The 16099-nt window shown below is 42.1% G+C and overlaps 1 protein-coding gene across 1 annotated transcript in view; it reads right to left on the bottom strand.

Moving 5' to 3' along the window:
* The window catches only part of DIRAS2 (DIRAS family GTPase 2), a 19001-nt gene extending 13566 nt beyond the window's left edge, over positions 1-5435 (bottom strand). The window contains exon 1 of the mRNA XM_085323219.1: positions 5125-5435. The gene's annotated coding sequence lies outside the window, so the exon portion shown is untranslated. The remainder of the gene's footprint in view (positions 1-5124) is intronic.
* Between the last annotated feature and the right edge of the window lie 10664 nt (positions 5436-16099).

The following is a 16099-nucleotide window of genomic DNA, read 5'->3' as shown; positions in this document are numbered from 1 at the left end:
TGTCCCATGTGACAGGACAAGAGGCAGTGGGCATAAACTGAAGCACAGGCAGTTCCGCCTGACCGTGAGGTGGAATTTCTTCACTGTGAGAGTGACGGAGCCCTGGACCAGGTTGCCCAGAGCAGTTGTGGAGTTTCCTTCTCTGGAGATCTTCAAGGCCCGCCTGGATGCAAACCTGTCTGACATGCTCTAGGTGACCGTGCTGAGCAGGGAGGTTGGACTAGATGATCTCCAGAGGTCCCTTCCAACCTTACCTATTCTATGATTCTGTTTTGAACAAACTAAGCAACTTTTAAGCAACTATCTACCACTTCAYGCTCTTGTGCTGAGCTCCTGCTTCTCTGGATGTCCAGCAGCCAAAAAATGTGCCTTTTTGTTCTGTGTCTTATGGAAAGATACTAATTAAGCAAACAAAACCCCCAAACTGAATATGTTTCTCAAATAATCATTTTGCTGTAGAAGCTTTGGATGTTACATAGCATATATTGTGAGATTCATGATAAAAGTCCCAGCACTGGCAACAACTGACTTCCATATAAATGTGTATATTTATACAGAAGAGCGATGTGTCCATGGAAGACTGCTTTCCATTCAGCAGAGGAAACAGTACAAAGATCCTTTTGCCTTTCTTCTGTAGTCATCAGTTGCTAATTTTTAATTTGGGGCATATGCCCAAATCTCCTACAGAAGCAGAATCATCACAGACTAAGCGCTGCTGACTTACGAATATCCATACCTATAGGCTATATCCAGTAACTGCTGTCCTGGTCATTGGGACACACTCTGATACTCTTAACACAGCCCGAATAATACCACTATTTAGAATGACATGGCTTAGGTCCGAGTGAGAATATTGCTATCTGTCTTGCTGTCCTAACATCACACGGTAAGTCTTCCAAAAAGTCTACCAACCAAAACAATAAATTTTGCAACTGTTTCTTGGGCAGGAATTTGTGAATTGGTTAATGCAGGAGCCAGAARGATCCTTGGGAAGTGATTAAGTAATGCAGTCCCGTTGTCAAGCTGCTTCCAGGCATTAGGAGGAATTCTGTGTTTCTGCTGAAAATTTCCTTCACATCACAAAGAGCTGAAAAACCCAGATTAAAGTATAACTGTGGGGTATGATACAGGAATGATAGACTTCTGATAGGAGTTTCCAAATGTTGACAAGAAACTGCGTGCTGTCTCTGATGTGCAATTTATCATAAACTGATTTTTTTTTTTTTGGAAAATTTATTTATTTTTCCGCTACACCAGAGTGTAATTTCTTTAAGAATTAGTTTTCAAATCTATCTCCCTAATGCCAATATTTTCAGAAAGCTGGACACTTTCTTTACTGAAGTTTTGTTTTACTTCTAAGCAGAAAAGAAATTTCATACTAATCTTCATAACTTCCCCAACTTTAAGGAGTTTCTATTCTGAATTAAGAATGGTAGGTTTAACCTTAAAAGTAAYTTGTTCTCAGTACACGTTTCTTTTCTTTGCAGCACTAGACAAATTAAAAATACTTTCTCAGTAACATGTCAATATTTTAATGTTTGATTGAAGGAACTGGGAGAACTAATTTTTTTTAGTTGGGCTTACAGCAGTATTTGAGTTATTGCTAAAATATGTRGCAAAAAATTGATTATTGAAATTGCTAACTTTTTCAGACAGAATAAAAGCTCTGGATCTTCAAGGAAGAACATAAGAAAAAATAACAGAAGGTAATGCTCCTTTTTGGAGTTTAACTTTTCTTTTTTTTTTTTTTTTTAAACCAGCACTGCTGGCTGTTTAGGGAAGGGACCTTCTGCAGCCCAGCAGAAGGATTTGCTCAGCCCAGAAATGGATTTGCTCTTTTCATACCACCCTACTACATATCCATTTTAAACGGGAAAGTTGAAAGAGTGTCACGACTTCATTGCTGCCTATTCGGATTCAACCTAAACCCATTCCACTACCTGCAGTCAGCGTGGAGGGGGGTTGCATTTCACTGCTATACCATCCAGCAGCCCTGCACAACCAGAGAAATCAGAGAGACCGGTTTTTGTCTCAGAAACACAAGTCTGACATTCAGCTCAGACCTATTTGCTTCTGAGGAGGTGCTGCTGACTTTGGTGCGAGTGGAGACGTATGTTTGGCGCATCCATTTTCTCTACCCTCTGAAATTTTGCCCTTGTCTTCCTTTCACATTCATTTTGAGAATTACATAGTAATTAAGAAATGGTGGATTTTTTTTTTTTTTACTAAAAGGCAAATAAGAGGTATACTATATTTCAATCTCTGTGTCCWGTTTTATTGTCACTTAGTCGGTCTTATTGACTGCCTTTGCAGCATTAAGATAATTTAGTGTGCCTTTTGTAAGTGCAGTGCTGTTGAAAGTGCAGTGAAAGCATCTCTCTGCTCATACTGAAAGACCTTTATTTGGACTGAAACTAAAGAGAAAGCCAACAGAATAAATACTCCAAGATGATTTTCTCTGGTGCCTTAAATAAATAGTTCATTTAAGAGAGAGAAAATAAATATTCCTATTATCATGTATTCAAATTTCACAAAATTGACATTTTTCTATTATGTAATACTGATGCTTGCTCAATTCGGCCTCATACTAAGACATAATAGGAGGAAAAAAATAAGGAAGATTTCATATTWGCACTATATTCTGAACAGTGCTGGTAGCACTGATTCCACAGTGAATTTCCGTTTAAGTGTACAGATGGCCTGATATTCACATGCAGCCTGGGATCTAGAAGATCCAAATGCAGCTTATTACTTATTACAAAATATTTATTGGAATACACTACAAATTTAAAGCAATTCAATGTAGTGGTGTCCTCTTAGATAAAAATGGCGAAAAAGTAAGCAAAGTGTCTAGTTAAAAGGAGAAAGTAGTGGAAAAGTGAATACAGAGTTCCAAATGGTCATTCTGTGAGATCATCTTTGAACTAAAATACTTTTTATGGCCATTTGTTAAATTAAGCTGAGACTGGCAAATAGTACACAGTCCATCACAATGAAAGTACGGGTCTCTACATTTTCACCCATGATGGTGGGATCGGTGGGATCTTTCCATGGGTAGATGTGTTGGTTAGTGCAAAATTGAAGTATCAGGTGAACCTCAAAGGAAACTCGAACCACYGTTAGTAACAGCTTTAGTAACAGCAATATCGTTTTATATCTGATCCACTACTTTTGTTGATTTTATGGAGATTGCAGTGCTGCTGGCATATGGTGTAATGGTGTAATATGATCTTGACCACTAGACTGGTAAGGAGCCGTGCCACTACACTCTGACCATCATCCACAGGTTAAGAATAGCTCTGCTCTGTGTTGTGAGAAGGGGATAAGATTCAGGGGACAAGACCATCAGGGCTCATGTTTCTGCTGTAGGGCAATGGTGCAAACAAAAGTGCAGCACGATCCAGAAGAGAAATATGCTCATGTTTGGCATTGATGTAGGATGTATGAACAACTGTGTTGCTGAAGACCTTGACCCATTTGCGAAGAGACCTTTTGATAGAGGCATCTCCCAATGAATAATAAAGAGAATAGGAATTTAGCACTGAAAGAGACCTTCTGGATCATCAAATCTGATCTTTTGCTATTGCAGGCAACCATTTCATGTAATCGCTTCCATACATGAATCACGACCCAGCTGAAAAACATTTAGAGCCTTTTGTTTCTATTATTTCGCTGAGAAGGTAATTCCAGAACCTGGCTGCTCTAGTGGCTTGAAACCTTCCGATCTAAATGCATGCACCACCAGCTTCTGCCCACTGGTTCTTCTCTTTGCCCGGGAGCAAAGATAAATAGCTGTACGCTGCAAACATTCCCCCACTTTCGGCTCCATGGGGCCATGCATTTGCAGCTGTGTGTTTGAACCTATTCTGTGTTTGCACAGTCCTTCCTGCAATCGCCTCTCAAGCACGGTACGCAGTGTGCGAGAGAGCATGAAACCAGGAGGGAGACCACCTCTCGCAGCCCCTGAGTGATGGCACAGACGCCGTTCCACAAGGACTGGGCACTACCGAGTGGAGTAAGTACGGTTGGGGCCCCCGGGGTGGGGGACAGCTCCTGAAACATGAGTGGAGTCCATCAGTCAGAGAAGAAAAGATGGGGGGGGGGGAAGGAAAAAAAAAGCCCCAAGCCCAAACCCCAAGCCGTCTGACCCAGAATTAAAAGTCGTGGGATCTGCAAACATTCGAGACACAATCAACTATGTGTAACAACAATAAGAACAAATTGTAAAGGCTTCATTTATATGGACAGGTATAGGTATGCACACATTACATACCTGTACACATGTGCATTTATAAATAGGCATATATATGTGTTCCTGTATATTTAGGCACTCACAGAAACAACACCTTTAGAAAACACTCTCATGAAAATACATCCAATCTCRTTGCTCCATTCTAAGCTCACGGGGCTGTGACTGACTGCTGCAGCACAGAGACCATCCCACCTTTTACAGAGAACATAGCAAGAGGGGAAGTATTACCAACTCTGAATTCATGTCACTCACAGACACTTGAGAATGGCCCTTCATGATTTATTTTCTTTCATTTCATTGAGTAGCTCAAGCTACTGAATAAATAGAATATTGTCAGCCTGCGAGTGGAATGCTGCAAAGTTGTATTTGTTTCAGAGGAAGCGAGCCCTGGTGCTATTTTATTCAAACTCAACATTTTTACAGTCTTTCATCGCATAAGGTTGAATGTAGCTTTCATTTAGAAAAAATGCAAGCTCTCCTTAAACCACTGCAGTAGCAGTGGCATAAATTAGGGCAAAATTCAGCACATCAGGTTTTAACAAAAGATAGTTAAAAAGAAAAAAAAAAGAAAAAGGTTATGAAGCCATTACTAGCATACTGAAAAATAATGTTGTTTAGCTTGTCAGTATGCATGTGACCAGCCTCCGGCTTCCTTTCCAGCCCCAGCTTACAACATGCTCTGCTCTCTACGTGCGATACACAGTCAGATCAAATCTTGCAGTCGTAACTCATGCAAAACTCTATTGACTTGAGTGGAAATTTTGCCTGAGCGATGACTGTGGATCTTAACTAAAGGAAATAAAGACCTCTAACATCAAGGCGATGCTATGTTTATTATGAGAGGCTCTGCAGAAAAAAATGATTGAAATTACCTGCGAAGGAACAGAAGGCTCCAAATGCTCTTCAGTTTCTGCCTGTCATTGCACCAGCTGTTCACCCTCTCTGCCCTGGGTTTTCTCCACCAGAACGGGGTCCTTTGGCTTAACCGGGGGGCTGTAGCTCCGCCGTCCGCTGCTTTCTCGCGCGCCCTGTGGTTGCTGTTGTCGGGYGCGTGTGCGCTCTGCAGCTCCGCTCCTCTCCCGCTTCCTCCCCGAGTGCCTGGGCCGTGGTTAATGCTTTTGTTGGCTTGGTTGCAGCCTCGCGCTTGCTTTCTCGCTTTTACGGGTGGACTGACTCCAGCCTCTGCTGGTGCTACTGCCTAAATGGCGACTGCAAAGCTCATCTAAGCGTTTAACTGCCACCTACTGAATAATTGTGGAATACATATACACACACACACACACACAGATATATACATATATATATGTATGTATATAGGCTGTAATTTTCTGGCTATCTCACCAAAGATAGTGCATTTTTACAATTAATCTTTAAGTCCTGCAGATATTTAGTAGCTTATCATTTAAAGCTGTGTTTTACATTAGTCTGTGCCCATGCGTCCCCRTTGCCTTCAGGAGCTGAATACAGACTAAGCCTGTCTTCTTTTTAACTTTAGAAAGCATACAACACCTATGGTTAGGCTAATACCTGGGGGGYATAAATCAGCATAGCCCCATTCAAGTCAGTGGAGCTGTGCCGATTGATTTACAGTAGCTGAGATATTGGTCCCTTAGGTCTCATATTTATTCACAAAAACACAGTAGAAATCAAGCGCTAAAAACAAGCCATGAAGATAGCTTTAGTCTGACACAGCCTGAAGCAGATGAGATACTTTTCTGTGTTTTTTTCAGATGGCAAACTGAAATAGTTTTCTTGGGGTTTATGGGCAAACATAGAGTAAGCAAGTACACCCATTTTCAGCGGTAAATTTTTTGAGAGCTGTGAGAATCTGCAGGAAAGCTCTGTTGCCTCCTGCAGCTGCTCATRTTTAAAGCAACTCCTAGAAGCCCTCAGAAAGGGTTTCTGCCTTCCCAGCCTTCTAGCAGGGTCCGGCTGGGGATGTTAGCCCTCCTGCCGCAGGGAGGAAGTTTACGTGCTACATTAACGRTATCACTGAGCGCCAAAATGAAAAGCTTGTCCCTTTACCCATGGGTTTTACAGAATAAGTTTAATTGCATTTGGATACACAACAACCTGGCTAATAATTCTGCACCGGGGCGCGGCTCTGGCACAGATTCATCCTGACCCCCTATTTCTGCAAGACTCCCTGACAGCGAGGTGCGGACCAAAGCACGTGCCTCCCCGAGCCGCAGGCCCTCCCTACGGGCTGCCCCCCAGCAGAGCCCTGCCTTTGCTTGTGCCACTGCTTCTGGGCAGCGATGTAATCCTGCGGGCTCGGAGAATTGCTTAATTGGTATCTTGAAGGCAAAAAGTCAGGATGTTATAAGACTGTGACGACGGCAACGCAGCAAAGCTTAGCCTACAAACTTCGTGATATTGCACTGGGATTCAGCCTGCGCTTTATTCTGCTGCAGTCGGGTTGTGTTGGGAGTGCAGAAGCTGGCCCCCGCTTATCCCAGTTTCCACAAAGTGTTGCTCCAGTTACAAACAGCGCAGCTTCTCAGTAATCTTCAGAGATGCACATGCAGGTCCTCTCCGAGTGGGTCCTCACTGGGAACGTGGCTTTTACCTTGCCTTAAAGGTGGTAGGTACTTAATGAGCTTTAGAGTTTCAGTTTGCCCCAACTTTTACTCGCTCAACTTACATTTCAAGACTGGGAGATTTTAGTTCTTGGACTGTATTCTGCTAAGATTGAATGTTCTCGCTTTTAAGAACTCATACTTTTAATATCCTGATTCTTCCCAAAATCTCGTTCTGTTCAATTATCAGTGTAGCCCCTTGTAATCCCCTGCTTACGTTTCCAAGGAGTGATCTATATTGCCAGGCACACGTTCAAGTTTTGCAGCCTTTSCCTGCGTTCTCTTCCCGTTGAGAGTGTAATGAGGCTTTTTCTGGCTAGAAGTGCCGTGCTGGGCCGCTGCACCGTGATACGGTCAGCTGTATTTGTGCAGGATTCTCTTCTTATCGCTACCACGTTACCAGCCTGGCAGTGCCTGTCCTCAGCAATGGTCGTGTACGGCCGTTGCATCCCGCGGGGCTGTGCAGGTGTGCGRCACTGTGCAGCCCGGGCGTGCCTCGCACCCTAAGTGCAGATTATTCATGCCGAGACCCTGTAGTGAATTCCACAGGCCGGTAAAGGCAACATCTCGCTGCTTCATACCGGTGCACAGCCCTGTTTTCTTAATGCTTCGCATACCCCTGGCCTCACTGTATTGTTCACGCTGCAGGAGTCACCAGGGACCTCCGCTGTGAAACTTTAAAACTACGTGCTGGCCCACCTCACGCATTGCCACGTGGAAGGCAAGCTTCAGAGAGCAAGGGCACAGAGCCCCAGGACACTATTTCCATTAAAAGCTTCCCTTGCAAAGAAAAGTCTTGCACAAGCTACGTGATTATTATGTTTCTGTATTACRTCCCGAGCTGGAAAGAGCACTCAAGGAACAAGAGACCTCCTGATACGAGCTGCCTAAAGCTTGAATGCACATTTATCACGAGCCAGCATGTGCACTGGAAATATGGCTTATGGGTCACAATTCAATCCATGGTCCACRTATGGCATGGGAAAATGAGGTCTTCAGCTTCCCTGTAGAAGTTTGAGATGGAAAACGTTTGCTCAGTTGTAAGGACTGTTTCCTTGCAAGGCAGAACATTGTCATGTCCAAGAGCAAAGGGAGCAAGGAAAAAGCTAATGTTATCTTTTCTTGGATGGTTTTCCTCCTGCTTCTGTCTATGTTTCTCTGGAACACACTTGCAAAACCACATCCTGGCTAAAATACATCTTTCACATGCATCAGCTTCCTACTTGGAAAGTTGTTGTTTTAGCTACGTGAATCCATAAATAAATCTAGTTCTTCCTTACAACTCTCAACAAACAAACAAACAAACAAAAAAGACTAGTGAATATCTGTACGCTGTAATACTATGTTAACTTTCCATACTCTGTTTGAGAGTTGTGCTCGAAACTGAGCTAATGACTKGGCTTAATCAGCAGTACGTAGGATGTTAGGGAAGATCTTAGCATATTAATATTTTTAGAAAGCTCTACTAGAATTTTCCCTGGAAATAGTTTCTGCTTCGTCCAACAGCTAAGCRGAGAGAGATTATTATTAAGACTGCTTCTCCAGGACAGCTGATGGTGAGCAGTGGATTTGTTATGTTCTGCACTTGGTRCAGTAATTAGATTTACACTTTGTAAATGTGATGTGACTGCAGCTGTAGGAGAGATGATCATAGAAGCTGTATTTTGCATTGGTGTGCTGCATTTGAATCTTAGGCACTGTCCACCATTYTGTAAATGAAGCATAAAATTTTCATGGTCTTTTTAATGCCTGCACACTGCTTTGAACTTATAAACCTCCATGTAAGCCAACAAGTAGCTAGTCACTATTGCATATCATTTTGAAAATGCAGTAATCAAATTATTTACTGTGCTTTTAAGATTCAGCCAGAGTGTAGTGTAGACTATTTACAATGCACTGGAACATGGGACTGTCTCYGATAGAATTGCATGTTATATATTAAGCAAAAGCAATTAAAATCCATACACAGTGCACTATATAGGACACTATAATAAGTAAGATACGGTAATAGCAAATATAAAAGCCCTGAGATGGCGGGGTGTCGTGCAGGTTCTCATTTATGTTAAAGTGACTCTCGACTACCTCTCAGCTCCTTTGGGGGTTCCAAAAATGGATCTTTATCTAATGGCTTTCAGCAGTATAACAACCTCACCTGACAGCTGGAGTTGCTCTGTGAAACATGGTCRTGGAGAAAGCTGCTACTGCAATCGTTCTCCAGGGGAGCCCGTTACACTACAACATTTTCAAGGCTGGTGGCTGGATAYGTGAGCTACTGGTATCGCTGACTGTGGCCTTTTAGCTCATCACTTTGCAAGGCARCACTGTAGGCACATGTGAAATAAGAAGGAATTTAAAAAAATTAAATCACTGTAGTCACAGTAAAATCCTGGCTAGTTCTTAGCCTRCAATAAAAGAAAGCAGCTGCTCCTGACAAATTGCAATGCATGTCGCTCCCATGGACTACAGGGGGAGTTTGCAGTTGAGAGAAAAGTCTGCCAGATCTCACAGAGTACAATTTTCTTCTTTCGACTTCAGGCGATTTCGGATCGGGCWCTTTCTTACTCTGTTGTTCAGACCTGCAATATGATACAGCAGTTGCGTTAGAGACCCCCACTGACTAGTAGTTTCAGTCATTGGCTGTATTACTCCGCATCAAAAATTYACAAATTTTAGCCTGGTTTGTGGGGAGAGGCGAAGAAGTCATTTCTGCCTCCCTGCTTATGTGATGGACATAACGCTGTGGTGTGCCTCTAAATCAGGAATATCAGGTAGAGTTTTGCTATCAAWTTACCTGGGAAGCAAGGCAGGGCTTAGTGTCTCCAAGTTTCTGAGATGTCAGACACCAGAAAGGCAACTGAAGGAGACAGGCTCTTGACCCCATTCTCTAACACTTGGCCATGTACGCAGGGGAGAGTAGGGCTGTTCCTGAAAATCTGTAGCAACATGCACTTAACCTGGTTCTCTGTGAAACAGGGAAAGAGTGCAATGCTGCTCAGTATTTAACACCATCATTTTCTTACAGTATGATGATAGCATTCATAGCAATAACCCAACCTAAAGAACGAAAATGTCTCACAGGTAGCTGCCCTGTTTTCYTTTTCCTCCAGAAATACACCTCGTTAAATCATGCACAAACACACACGGAGAAAGTAGTGGTTAAACATCAATAAAGCATGCAGGACTCTAAAAACAGACAAAGCGAATACGCTGTGTTACAAGTCTACAAACAATATTTACTATTATTTAAAAAGGCACTGTGAAATTCCTAATTCATTAAGGACCCTTTATACCAAAACAGAGTATTTCTGTCTTCTTTCACTTATACAAGCACCCATCACACAATAGGTTGAACATAAGCACATGTGTTAGGAAGAGTTTTTTCATTTGCTGATCAATATTCACCACCAAACACCTCTTTGCAGCAATCCACGACGTCTGATCCAAAATCATCCAGGCAGACTGAAGGAGGCTTCTGGGGATGGGGAAGGTTAAGAAACTTGGGACTTGATAAAGGTACTGAATGCCATTAACCGGATGAGTAGTCCTGGTGATCTTAACTGTGCTGCTCATGGAGGCCAATATATTAATGTGCGTGCGTGCATGCTTATTGTACCAAGCACTGAGCTCCTAATGGCARCAGAGGAGAAGCAAATTTCAGAGCAGGGATTGGCCTTTTCTTCAACATTTACATAGAAGAACTGACAATCAGCAAAGGCAGCCCCAGCTATTCCGGCTCGCCAGACAAGGAARGATACTTTAGGTCGTCAGAAGCCCAACTTTGGCTATGCACAATGCCTTAAAGCGTCAAGTTTTGTGAGCACCTGAAAATTAACACACACACACACTCCAAACTATGCAGTATTACATTGTAYAATGCTCCCTTTATCTTGTACTCCTAGAAAGAAGGTCAACCGTTTACAGTAGCTCTTAGGTGGTTTATAAGGATATATCCACAAAAAAAACGTACTGCAGTAGTCCAATACAGTGCTCACAAAGACTAAGTGATTAGTGGAAGAGTTATAAATGCTTTATTGAGTGTCATAAAGAACAATTTCATTTACCATTACCAGTCAGAAACTGGGAGAGACTGGATAAGCCAGTATAGTTATTTACTGCTAATATCATTAGCTTTATTAATTGTGCAGCACTGCAAATATACATGTATTTGTAGTATGTATACAAATAACGTGTATACACAAATATACATAACAATACACATCTGTTTAGAATCCATATAAAGTATAACAGTAGGTATATATATTTATCRTGTTCAATACAACATAAGATCTCCATTCATCAACTGTTCATTAATTGAAAAATAGAGTCAGAGACAGTTTATTACTGATAGATTGAAGAGATTAATTTTTCTGTGCTTAGGGCTTGCTGGTTGAAGTCCTAGCTGTAAGTATTCCCCAATAATCATCTGGACTTCAAACATTTCAAGAAAGATCTCATCTTTTTTCATTATGGCTGGTGYATTGCACCCTTTGAAAATAAACTTATTTTTGTCTATACAAAGACACAATTGCTGCCTTTCTCTTCAGATCTCATTGTTACCGACTTCAAACTGAAATTTTCTTCATAGGATCACAGATCTAATTGGTACCCCAATCCCTCAATGGCCATGATGGCCCTGTGTGAGCGGTGAGGAGAAAARAGCCCTCTATCCTTTGCCAAATTGCTGTTCCCAATTGCAAAGGAGGTTTTGTCCATATAAAGAGAAGAACCAGTGTAACAACACACGTAACCAAATGCAAGTGCTAAGCAGACATGAACTCTAATTAGAAACTCCTCCAGCACTGTATTTCTGCAGAAATGTCTAAGAACAAGAACGGTGTTTGGTTTAGAAGCGCTGTGTGGTAGTTGTATACAATTTGCATATTGTTAGCAATTCTCTGGCTTCTGCGGATTAGCTAAAATATTAGTGGGACTTTTTCATCTTCTCCTACGGACTCTGGGCTAAGTGGCCTGTTGCCTCTCACTTCTACTACCCAGATTTGAAGCAGAGATTTTGTGTAAAAAGAACTGTTTCCACTAGTGTCTGTGTTGCTGCTGTTGTACCTACGGGTGTACACCATTTTTGTTCACCCTTTTCTTGAAGATGTTCACCATGGGGAGCAGCAGGACGTAGCTGCCAATAAGATATATCRTGTGAAATGGGGTTAAGAACGTGTCTGTTCCTTGTTCACTATCACATATCAGAGCGATGAACTGATTTCCTTCACTTTCCGTGTCCCAGGGTGTCAGCCCTTTACTCCATTGATTCAGTCCTCTCCTCAGCATTTCTGTCTTTATAGAGACAGTGTCTTTTGTCTCTCTGGCAATGTTTTAACAAGTAGTGTGCCATCACCTTGCTAAGAATAGCTGAGGATTTAACAGGTTTCTTCCCCTCAGCTGGGAGGAATTCTGCCTTTTACCTGGTTAACACTGAAATTTGTCTTTAACTGTCAAGATTAAAGGAGAAACACGGCCACCTGCATGCTTTTCCGAAGTGCTGGCTGAACCTGCTAAAATCTGCCCCGGGTGACTGGGATGTAGAGGCGAGCACGGCAGCTCTGACAGCTGCCTGTAGAAATCGGGCTGTGTTCTCCTCCGCTTCTTTACAGCAGCTTACCTAGCTGACATTGCTTGTCAGARCGAAAGCTGAGCACACTGCCCCTTGCACCCGTCCTGTTCCTGCTGTGGATCAAGGAGGCTGGTACCAGCAGTGCAACAGCCTAGAGCCACCTCCTGTCACCGGGATCTGCGCTCTTCCTCTCCACGGTATCCTGCATTGACCTGCCAAAGTCAAGCCAGAGAAGTTTCAGGTGTGTTAATTTTCAGCTATGACAAATAAGTAATCAACAGAAATTAAATGGCCAGTTGGTAATGTTGCCTTTAGATTATGCCTTGTCACTACCAAATCCTATGCAAAATTCCATGTAGATGACAGGAATATTCCTATCTCTGCACRATGTCATGATAAGCCATCAATTCTTTCTACCACTCCTACAATATATTTCACTCTTAAATGCCTTAATATTTTTAAGGACTTTGCTGGCATCTGCACACTTATTCATACCTGCAGGGCTATATAAAAWGTCCTGGCATCTGGGACACCTGATTCCTTGCCATCAAGTGCCCTTGCTTCRTGTCCATCCTGTCACTGTGGACTCACTGCAGAAGCCAGTAGGTCAGACAGCTTTATCCCCCTTAAAAGGASAACCTCTCTTCCCAGTTGTGCTGCATATYCTTCAAAATACATGATCTKGAATGAAACTTGCTAGCTACACAGAAATGTGGAAWTGCCACAGTGGAAAAGAATAACAYGCTAGACTGAGCTTCCTTCTGGTGAATTATRTTAAACAGTTTGATTGGGCCAACAAATAAAATATTTATCTAGTTTTAATTTATTAGTTATTAGTTGCATTAGAGAATGCAAAGTGCAGGTTGTTTTGTGGATGTTAAAAATTAAAAGGCACTCTGGAGGCAATGTTAGCCAAAGTAYGAAGAATGATCTTCTAAAGGACAGTTTTGAGTAAGCAAAATTTCTTGGCAGAAATGCTTCATTGTTTTATATTCATTTGGAGGAAGACAGAAGTTATTCAACCTTCTGAGCATTATTCCAAGTAACTAATCGTATCAATCTTCAGTCTTTCAAATACTGCTTACGCTTGAATAGATTACAGGCAGAATTTGCATTTTCTTCACTCACCTTTAACCATGAATAGTAAGAGCTTCCTCCAGTATTAAACCTTTCCCAGGTACATATCAGATCCGTGTTATTCTTTTCCACTGTGGCAATTCCACATTTCTGTGTAGCTAGCAAGTTTCATTCCAGATCATGTATTTTGAAGGATATGCAGCRCCACTGGGAAGAGAGGTTGTCCTTTTAAGGGGGATAAAGCTGTCTGACCTACTGGCTTCTGCAGTGAGTCCACAGAATCCATCAGATCATATCCACCCAAAAGTGGATAGTTASCATTGTCCTCCAGTGGTGAAGCTGGGGCCCAGAGAGGTGAAGTCCTGTGTCCAAGGTCATCTAGTCTATCGATGATAGAGTTAAGAATAAACTGCTGAATCTTAGCAGAGCTTTTTGGTTACAAGCCCTTCCTGCTTGTTCCTTGAGTTCCTTCTGGGAATGTGACTGTGGGCTCGTCAACTGGTGTATCTAAAAGTACCTGGATCACCTACAGGCACAAATTCCACTGCTTTGCACCGGGGTCTGGTGATACAGTTTCACTGCTAGCTGAGGGGGCAGAAGCAATCTTGACTGCGGTTGCCTGGGTGAGGGTGGATCGCTTTGTGTGGAACTGTGAATTGCTTTGGCTAGACTGCTCCCAGAGTTACGGCAGGTTATTGATAACACTCCTGGATATGTGTATGCTGCACAGCTGTGTGCAATGAAGACACATTTTTGTTTCGTTATTTTCATTCCTAGACATTGACACTCTCTTGTGTTTTTAGTAGTATTCGTTAAAACTTAGCATTTTTATGAATCCACATATGTGCTAGATGTGCTTATTTTCCTTTTTAGGTAATACAGGCTTTTTGAATCTGGCACTTGGACACTAAAAATCTCCTTTCAGCTCAAGGCTTTATCTTATTTGGCTCAGCTCTTTGGTGAGGAATGTCCAGGGGTATATAGCTGAGAGATCATCACTAATGAACTGCAGCTTCTGTAGCCTTGAAATTAAAGAAGGTGGTGAAGATGAGGAATGAGGAAGTTAATGAGGTGAGCAAATAAACATACACAGGTTAAAGACGTAGAGTAGGACTGCCACCGATTAGAGCCCTCAAGTAGCTCTACGGGGAAATGGCCAGGCTCATTCTAAAGCAAGTCAAGGCTGTATCAAGGACCAAAACATGTTGAAAGGTCAAATGCAAATGGAGAAAGCATTGAGCACTGCTGTGCTAATATTTTCTGGAAGGCCTGTTGCACTAGCCCCTGCTCGGTGTGCTGGGTAGTGCCATTAGTAGCTGTTCTGCTCTGAAGGGATCGCTGGATCAGAGATTGCATATGTTGAGGCTTCACGCATGCAACTTATGCTAGCGCTTCCTAGTACAAAATACCGTTTTCCCTGTGTGCAAACTATTCCAGCGTCAAAAAGGTGAGGTACCTGTATTCATGAACTGTTCATGGGCTTCTCAGAGTTGCTCACTTATCACAGCTGGTTGTCTATTTGTCTGAGAGCAAGAAAGAAGAAAAAAAGTTTATGCATCCTGYAGGGTGTCAGGAATGTGACTGTAATAAAAATGTTCCCTGCTTGAAATATAACAGCCCTTTCAGTGTAATTTGAATGCCTGCTGTTCATTTAAATTACCCACTGTGTGGGCTGTGTGCTATTATACTGTGCAAACATAAAAGGAATATATAGCATTTGCTCTCCTTTAAAGAAATAAGAAATGCCAGACTAGCACATTTTTATAAAATCATAATCATGTTTATTTAAGGTAATTATTTCTTAAAATGAAGAAAAACTAAAAGATTATACCACTTATGCAAGCGAGTTATAGCCTTTTCTCTGCCACTGTTGCTGTACCACAGGTTATTAACATGCAACAACATGGCTTTGTTTAGAGCATTAGAGTCCTACAGAGACCTGTGCTGTGATTGTGATTATGGATTTTTCTTGTGTAGGCAACAACGAGACACTTGCTAAATCAAAACTCAGGTCTTCTGGGTGTTTCTCTTCAGTAAAGGTGGTAGAAGTGGATGCAAGAAGGTGTGTGACTTTCGGTCATAAGCTCTGGGTCACTTAGAGTATGTTTAAAGAACGCAATGTGGTCTGCGCAGCGRCACCTGAGTCTGTGCCAAATAAGCTAGCTCTAAAACCGAAAACAGCACAGCCATCTCAGCTCAGCAGTTCTCAAAGTAATTGGCTCTGCTGGAAAGTGTCATGCAATGCCTTCTTCGGTGACACCATGCTAGTACTTCTGGGACCTGTGCTAGTACCTGGCTCCAGTGCTTCATGGCAGTGCAGCTCTGTCCAAAGAGCCCATACTACATGGTGGCTAAAAGGTTAAAAGTTGACATTCATAGTGCTTTAATGACTGCAATGATGCAAATGTTTACATTCATGTCAACTTAATGCTACTGCATTCACATTGAGAGATTCATTCAAGGACACAAGTGTTCTATCTCAGAACAGAAATTGGCYGGAAGAGCCCACCTAAGTATTAGACAGCTATAACTTGATTATTAAAATAACTCTTGCAGGGTTGAATTTGCCTTGTTTTTACAAGACAGAACTTGGCTGGTAGGTTTCTTTTTCTTTTTTTTCTTTCT

Source organism: Rhea americana, unplaced genomic scaffold (genome assembly GCF_003343005.1).
Source record: "Rhea americana isolate MKP2758 unplaced genomic scaffold, rheAme1 scaffold_83, whole genome shotgun sequence".
Taxonomy (NCBI): domain Eukaryota; kingdom Metazoa; phylum Chordata; class Aves; order Rheiformes; family Rheidae; genus Rhea; species Rhea americana.
Note: the sequence above shows the minus strand (reverse complement) of the source record. Positions and strands in the feature narration are given on the sequence as shown.